Source organism: Entelurus aequoreus, linkage group LG19 (assembly GCF_033978785.1).
Source record: "Entelurus aequoreus isolate RoL-2023_Sb linkage group LG19, RoL_Eaeq_v1.1, whole genome shotgun sequence".
In the NCBI taxonomy this organism is placed as follows: Eukaryota; Metazoa; Chordata; class Actinopteri; order Syngnathiformes; family Syngnathidae; genus Entelurus; species Entelurus aequoreus.
The window spans coordinates 24,487,897-24,497,198 of NC_084749.1; the positions used below are offsets into that span (position 1 = coordinate 24,487,897).

The following is a 9,302-nucleotide window of genomic DNA, read 5'->3' on the forward strand; positions in this document are numbered from 1 at the left end:
ATTCACTCAAGGAACTTTAGTTTTTAGAGAGTTCCGGTTGGATGGTTTTTCACGGGATACATTTCCTGTGCTGTTGTTTCCGGATGAGGAGATGCTGCTCCGGTATTGATTTAGGTAAAGTCTGAATGTCATTAAAACAGTTAGCTCCATCTTTTGACACATCTTTCACTCCCGTTCTTGCATGCTACGCCGCTACAACAAAGACGAAGGGGAAAAGACGCTGTCGAAGGTGAGCCACGTAAATAAGACTGCCCACAAAACGGCGCATCCAGAAGCCACTGTCAGAAAGCGGCTTGAAGATGATCTGTAAAACTTAATCCATGCAACATTTTGACCAAAGAAACACGAGGAAGTGTTTTCAATTAAAAAAAATTATAAAATAATATGACTCCTTTAATGCGCCCTATAATCCGGTGCGTCTCATATATGAAAAAAGATAGAAAATAGACTATTCATCGGCAGTGCGCCCTATGGTCCGGAAAACACGGTAAATGTATAATCAGTTTGAACAAGGAATTATATGTTGCATAGCTTGAAATCTATGATAGGAACCGCTCTCCACTGTCTCTGTTCGTAAACAGTTTAGTTAGGCTGTTGTGTTTTTGTGTAAATACTGTACAGTATTTGAATGTGTTTGAAATCCTGCGATGTCAGTCAAATGTTCTGCGCCTTCTCGAGCTTCTGCACAGAATCTAAGCATCAGAGGTACACTCAGGCCCGTCGCAACCAGGTAGGCAAACTCGCCAATTGCCTAGGGCCCCCAGCTGAAAGAAGGCCCCCAGACAACAAATAGTCATATCTTAAAATTTAACTGCAAAAACAACTTTGTGATTGTATCTCCGAAAAACGCAATGACAATATCAGAATAATGTCAAAGACACTGTCGGAATCCCCCTTTAGGGGCTCCTTCCAGCAGCCAAAAGGCTCATATAAACACAATGACACTGACAAGAGGAATTAATTAATGGCAATGACACTTTATAGCACAGTGTCAATGACACTGTCATAATCCCCCTCAAGGGTGCCCCTCCCAGCCACCAACACACTGACACACTGTGCACGGCACGGCCACTTGTCGGGACATAATCTGAACTTTTGCTGACTGCGCGCCGCAATAGTTAAAAAATTACACAAATTTACCCTTCAGGAAACCAGAAGTGGAAGAGAAACAAGAAACGGTAAGACTTCTACTTCGTGGCTCTATGGCCATCTTGAAACTAATACATGCATGCCAACCAAGCTTAATGCTAACGTAAATATCCACCATGCACGCCAAAACAGATGTGCTCCATGCTTGTTTTGTTAGCATCATAGTCAGTGTACAAATCGTAAGAATAAGATCAGACTTATTTCAAAGCAATTAAAAATAAATGTATCAATATTGAACATGTTTAAATTGTTGTCTCCAAAACCAGTAATGATGAAGGTACAGTGTAATTCTCTTATGTGACTGTAGAGTGCCCTAACAGTATATGGAATATGTTTGTATGTACTTACATACAAAACCCAAAACCAGTAAAGTTGGCATTTAGTGTAAATGGTAAATAAATACAGAATACAAGGATTTGCAAATCCTTTTTAACTTATATTCAATTGAATAGACTGGAGAGACTAGATATTTAATGTTCGAACTGAGAAACTAATTTTTTTTTGCAAATAATCATTAACTTAGAATTTAATGATAGCAATACATTGCAAAAAAGGTGCATTTTTACCTCTGTGTTACATGGCCTTTCCTTTTAACAACACTTGGGTACTGAGGAGACACATTATTAAAGCTTTTCCGATGGAATTCTTTCCCATTCTTGCTTGATGTACAGCTTAAGTTGTTCAACAGTCCGGTGTCTCCGTTGTCGTATTTTAGGCTTCATAATGCGCCACACATTTTCATTGGCAGACAGGTCTGGACTACAGACAGGCCAGTCTAGTACCCCCACTCTTTTACAACGAAGCCACGCTGTTGTAACACATGCAGAATGTGGCTTGGCATTGTCTTGCCGAAAAAAGCGTCCATGAAAAAGACGTTGCTTGGATGGCAACATATGTTACTCCAAAACTTGTATGTACCTTTCAGCATTAATGGTGCTTTCACAGATGTGTAAGTTACCCATGCCTTGAGCAATAATACACCTCCATACCATCACAGATGCTGGCTTTTAATCTTTGCGCCTATAACAATCCGGATGGTTCTTTTCCTCTTTGGTGTGGATGACACAACGTCCACAGTTACCAAAAACAATTTTAAAATTTGACTGGTCAGACCACAGAGCACTTTTCCACTTTGCGTCAGTCCATCTTAGATGAGCTCGGGCCCAGCAAAGCCGGCAGCGTTTCTGGGTGTTGTTGATAAATGGCTTTGGCTTTGCAGAGTAGTTTTAACTTGCACTTACAGATGTAGCGACAAACTGTAATGTTGTGTAGTACAGTTGGTTTATTCTTGCTGTAATCGTGCATCTTCAAGGTATTGTACGACAAATCAGCTGTGATGATATGAATGACACCTTCTTGCAGGATTTGGTCTTCACAGATGTTAGATGTACTTTAGCGGTGGCTGTCCGTTTAGCAAAGGCATATGTTTAACTCAACTGTGCTACTTTTGTTGACAATGTTGAATCAGTAAACTTTGCCAGCGTAGCGTTCTCATCTGCTTCTTGTTGACGTAATTAGCATTCATGCTAGCATGTAGCTATTGGCGCGAGCAGAACAGCACCAGCCGTTACTGCTCGCTGAGGACAGCGACAGCTGCTTGCTTTCACCTCAGAGTCTCTAACTACACTACCGTTCAAAAGTTTGGAGTCACATTGAAATGTCCTTATTTTTGAAGGAAAAGCACTGTACTTTTCAATGAAGATAACTTTAAACTAGTCTTAACTTTAAAGAAATACACTCTATACATTGCTAATGTGGTAAATGACTATTCTAGCTGCAAACGTCTGGTTTTTGGTGCAATATCTACATAGGTGTATAGAGGCCCAATTCCAGCAACTATCACTCCAGTGTTCTAATGGTACAATGTGTTTGCTCATTGGCTCAGAAGGCTAATTGATGATTAGAAAACCCTTGTGCAATCATGTCCACACATCTGAAAACAGTTTAGCTCGTTACAGAAGCTACAAAACTGACCTTCCTTTGAGCAGATTGAGTTTCTGGAGCATCACATTTGTGGGGTCAATTAAACGCTCAAAATGGCCAGAAAAAAAGAGAACTTTCATCTGAAACTCGACAGTCTATTCTTGGTCTTAGAAATGAAGGCTATTCCACAAAATTGTTTGGGTGACCCCAAACTTTTGAACGGTAGTGTAGGACACAAAAAAGTCTTCAATCAGTTAAAGATATTTAATCCATCCATTTTATTTGGGGTAGTTTTCAAACTATATGCAGTTTAATGTTGATTTATTATTTTCACAACCTTCATTTCGATACGCGAAGCTGCAAGAGGGGGACCGACTTTTTTAAACATATTTACGGTGGAGTAGAGTATGAAGCCAGACTCGAAGCAACGACCTCCGCTGCTTAGCACTCAAACTTCATTGAAGAAATGTGAAATAAATGAGGCAGTGCACCAGTGAAACAAAGGTATATGCCATTAAATATTAACTATTCACTTTATTATATGTTGTAAAATTAGTCAGTGACACTCTATTTGTGTAGTTATTAGCCTCAACCCGAGTGAACAAAATGCCAATCAGTGTAAAAACATACCTAACCACTCCTCAATACGTCATCACCCTGAACTGTGAAATGCGGCGTAAACAAAAACCACACACTTCTACAAGAACCTATAGTTCCAGGTTACATCTGAAAAAGGGTCATTCGTTTTTGGAAACTGTGGACGTCGTGTCCTCCGGACCAAAGAGGAAAAGACCCATCTGGACTGTTATAGGGGCAAAGTTGAAAAGCCAGCATCTGTGATGGTATGGGGGTGTATTAGTGCCCAAGGCTTGGGTAACTTAGACATCTGTGAAGGCACCATTAATGCTGAAAGGTACATACAGGTTTTGGAGTCTTTTTCATGGATGCACCTGCTTATTTCAGCAAGACAGTGTCAAGCCACATTCTGCACTTGTTACGGCAGTGTGGCTTCGTAGTAAAAGAGTAAGGGTACTAGACTGGTAGTCCAGACCTGTCTCCCATTGAAAATGTGTGGCGCATTATGAAGCATAAAATACCACAACGGATACCCCGGACTGTTGAACAACTTAAGCTGTACATCAAGCAAGAATGGGAAATAATTCCACCTCAAAGCTTCAAAAAATTGGTCTCCTCAGTTCCTAAACGTTTACTGTGTGTTGCTAAAAGGAAAGGCCATGTAACACAGTGGTAAAAATGCCCCTGTGCCAACGTTTTGCAATGTGTTGCTGCTATTAAATTCTAAGTTAATGATTATTTGCAAAAAAAACATTACGTTTCTCAGTTCGAACAGTAAATATTTTGTCCTTGCAGTTTATTCAATTGAATATAAGTTGAAAATGATTTGCAAATCATTGTATTCTGTTTTTATTTACAATTTACACAATGTGCCAACTTCACTGGTTTTGGTTTTGTAAAAAAAAAACAGCTAGCTTCTTTGCAGGTAGACACCAGAGCTCAGATAAATGGTTAAAAGATAGAGTTGTACAAGTTGCCAAAGTTGGTGCAGGCAACCGAAGAGACAGATAATGAAGATGTTGTCTTTCTCAGCAATATAACAACAGATGGCAATACCTGAAGGCTCAACACTATTGTAAATTTAAGAAAAATGTTTTAAAGTTGAACTGTGAGCACAGGTGTGTGTGAATGGCACGAGTGTGATAATCAAATCATTCAGCCGCAGAGACAAAATAGTTCTCTGAGGTTTAGGCCAATTAATGATGGTCTACCAAGATGCATGTAACTTACAGGTAACTATTCAGGGCGAGAGCAGACTAGAGTAGGTTAACATATACGAGCATCTGAATAAAGGCACTATAAAAGTAGTTTGACTGCAGCTAACTATTTAACGTCATCATTTGTTAGTACCGATACAATTAGATATGAGTGTAAATGTGTTGTAAAATACCAACATTTTGTTAATGTTCTGTAAAAACAAGCTTTTATAGATTGTGTGGTTTTAAACAAGTTTTGAAGGTACATTTTAATAAAAATTAGTCGCTCTTGCAGACTCTTACTCTATGAGCATCGAAAGACTTCACCGCATTGAGGTGCCTCCTGGCCTCATTCAGAACACCGTCTTCCAGCATGACCCAATAAATATGATCAAGGCATAAACATAATGGAATGTTCATGTCATGTCAAAAAATTAATTCCCCTACTAGGCGTTTTGGAATTTCTTGCAGATAGGTAATCTTCGCCGCAAGGGCATTCCAATGTATCCAGGGTTGCTAAGTGGTGGAAGGGTATATGACAGAGGAGCCATTATGTGAACACAGATGGGATAGAAGTAAAGCAACAACTTATTGAAAGACAACTTCCCATTCATCAAGACTTATTCTGCACATGAGGTTTTACGAAAAACAGCTGTCACTCAGCTAGTAGCATTATGGCCTTAAGCGACACACACTTAGAAGTATAATGTAGAGCCGAAGTAACTTAGACACACAAATGTGCATACACAAACACAAACTCAGCATCGTACATGAATACTGTTCTGTATTGATAAAGAGCATATGTTGTTAACAAGTATACCAGGAGCTCTGTCATTTTAGACAGTGAGGGAATTGATGGCCATACCAAGTGTCCACTGTATTTCAAAGTTGTTTTCAACATGTTCAACATGTTTTCTACAGGGTTATTAAAAAATGATGAGTTGAGAAAATTCTCTTTTCGCTACAATGTTGCCCATGCTGCAGGTGGTGGCCATATTGAACACTTGTAAGACAGAAAATACAAGTTGAGAGTGAGTAGAATACTTGTGACTTGGCTGATTTTTTTTTTACTGCTTTTCCCTATTGAATTATAAACAAAATAGTTTTTTGTATGTGAACAAAGTTTGGATTGAAAGCAAACACATACTGGTATCAAGACTTTGAGACAAGAAACAAATAATACAGGATGAACAGGGGTATTAATTACTGTATTTTTAAACAGAGCACACTGTGAATAATGCATATTTATAGTATAAAATTACATCTGATGGTCTTGCGAAACAATAAAATTAGAGATGTCCGATAAATGCTTTAAAATGTAATATCGGAAATTATCAGTATCGTTTTTTTAATTATCTGTATCGTTTTTTTTTATTTTATTTTATTGAATCAACATAAAAAACACAAGATACACTTACAATTAGTGCACCAACCCAAAAAAACTCCCTCCCCCATTTACACTCATTCACACAAAAGGGTTGTTTATTTCTGTTATTAATATTCTGGTTCCTACATTATATATCAATATATATCAATACAGTCTGCAAGGGATACAGTCCGTAAGCACACATGATTGTGCGTGCTGCTGGTCCACTAATAGTACTAACCTTTAACAGTTAATTTTACTCATTTCCATTAATTACTAGTTCCTATGTAACTGTTTTTATATTGTTTTACTTTCTTTTGTATTCAAGAAAATGTTTTTAATTCATTTATCTTATTTTGTTTTATTTAAAAAAACAACAACCTTATCTTCACCATACCTGGTAGTCCAAATTAGGCATAATAATGTGTTAATTCCACGACTGTATATATCGGTATCGGTTGATATCGGTATCGGTAATTAAAGAGTTGGACAATATCGGAATATCGGATATCGGCAAAAAGCCATTATCAGACATCCCTAAATGAAATTCATGTTCATGCAAAGCACAACATTTCTTAAGGCTGCTTAAAAAGCTGTCTAAAATTTCTAAGTAGCGTAGAAATTCAATCATATATGTATGGTTAAATTACTGAATAACATACATGTATACATACATACATGTATACACACATATATATATACAAATACACACACATATACAGTATATATATATATATATATACATACTAGAGTTGCACAGTATACCAGTATTATCTATACTAATGAATCATATTCGGTACGATACCACCTCTGAAAAGTACCGGTCCGCCAGCCCCCCCGCACCCCCGTCGTGTCATTGCTGGTTTACGAGCAGAGGAGCATGTTCCGCAATCACGGAGTACTTACAAGCGCAGACAGTGTGTAGACAGAAAAGAGAGAACGGACGCATTTTGGCTTAAAAACTAAAGATAAAGGTGAAGTTATGATACAGAAATGCCCACTGGAAGAGGTGCTTTAAGACATGGCTAGCTAGCAGCTAAAGTCCAGCCCCATTCGGCAGTGTTTTAGCTACTTCTAAATCACTAATCCTCGCCTCCATGGCGACAAATAAAGTAAGTTTCTTACAAGTATCATCCCTGCAGGACGAGGAATAGCTAAACATGCTTCACTACACATCGTAGCTCACCGGTGTCAAAATGTCAACAAACACCATTGGTGGATCTACACCTGACATCCACTGTAATGATACCAAGTACAGTAGCGTATCTAGTCGATACTTCTATAATTATGTCGATATTTTTTGGCATCACAACGTCTATCGTTTAAAAAAAATATATATATTATGTTTATAAACTCAGGAAATATGTCCTTGGCCACATGAGGACTTTGAATATGACCAATGTATGATCCTGTAACTACTTGGTATCAGATTGATACCCACATTTTTGGTATCATCCAAAACTAATGTAAAGTATCAAACAACAGAACAATAAGGGATTATTACATTTTAACAGAAGTGTAGATATAACATGTTAAAAGAGAAAATCAGCAGATATTAACAGTAAATGAACAAGTAGATTAACTATTCATTTTCTGCCACTTGTCCTTAATAATTTTGACAAAATATTAGAATGATAAATTAGACAATATGTTACTGCATACGTCAGCAGACTAATTAGGAGTCTTTGTTTGTTCACTTACTACTAAAAGACAAGTTTTCTAGTATGTTCACTATTTTATTTAAGGACAAACTTTTAATAAGAAAAATATGTTTAATGTACCATAAGATTTTTTGTTAAAATAAAGCCAATAATGCAATTTTTTGTGGTCCCCTTTATTTAGAAAAGTACCAAAAAGTATCGAAACATTTTTGGTACCGGTATTAAAATGTTGGTATCGGGACAACACTAATACATACATATATATATGTGTATATATGTGTGTGTATATATATATATATATATATATATATATATATATATATATATATATATATATATATATATATATATATATATATATATATATATATATACATATATATATATATATACATATATATATATATATATATATATATATAGACCTGTATACATAAAGTATATATAAATATATATATATATACACCTGTATACATAAAGTATATATAAATATATATGTATATATATATAAACCTTTTTACTTATTTATACATATACAATATACATATTTACATGTCAAGTAATTATTTGTTTAACACTGCATGTTCATTCATCCACAGCCCAGAAACTTTGATTTTAATATGTTTTCAAAAGGCAACCTTTTTTTTTGTTAATGCTCTTAACCTGTGATTAATTACGGGTTATTATTTGCTTGCATAAATAAAACTCGCTGATTAAAATACCCCACAATATGGGTACACATGCAATTTTGTAGTCAGAATGTCACACAGGAATGTTTTTTTAAAAGTTTTACTGAACTGCACGTTATTGATTTGCTCAAAACTTGATGAAAATAAGTACAGTAAAAACTAAGTGCACATTTTGAAAGTCTTTGCAGTTTGCAATAATCTTGCAAACGAGGTAATGTTACAAATCGATAATGTACTAAACACACTCATAAACAACTTAACATAGTGCACCAATTACTCTTCTTTAAACAGTTGTTAAAACAAACAAGCTTGTTTACCTTTTTCAGATGACAATGCTGCTCTCTTTTCTGGTACAATGCGACCCCAGCTTGCTGTGATTACTTACAGATATCCAAAGTTCTCCAGGAAGCAATATAAATTCAGATTTAGTCTGTAGTTGCAAGTTGATGCTCATGTTTGTGTAGTACAGTTGGTTTATTATTGCTGTAATTGTGCATCTCCAAGGTATTGTACGACAAATCAGCTGATGATATGAATGACATCTTCTTGCAGGATTTGGTCTCCACAGATGTTAAATGTCCTTTAGCAGTGGCTGTCCGTTTAGCAAAGGCATATGTTTAACTCAACTGTGCTACTTTTATTTAATGTTGAATCAGTAAACTATGCCAGCGTAGCGTTCTCATCTGCTTCTTGTTGATGTAGTTAGCAATCATGCTAGCATGTGGCTATTGGCGTGAGCAGA

The 9,302-nt window shown here is 36.4% G+C and overlaps 1 protein-coding gene across 1 annotated transcript in view; it reads right to left on the reverse strand.

Moving 5' to 3' along the window:
* Positions 1 to 9,302, reverse strand: part of gmds (GDP-mannose 4,6-dehydratase) — a 274,497-nt gene that overhangs the window by 41,990 nt on the left and 223,205 nt on the right. The window lies entirely within an intron of this gene.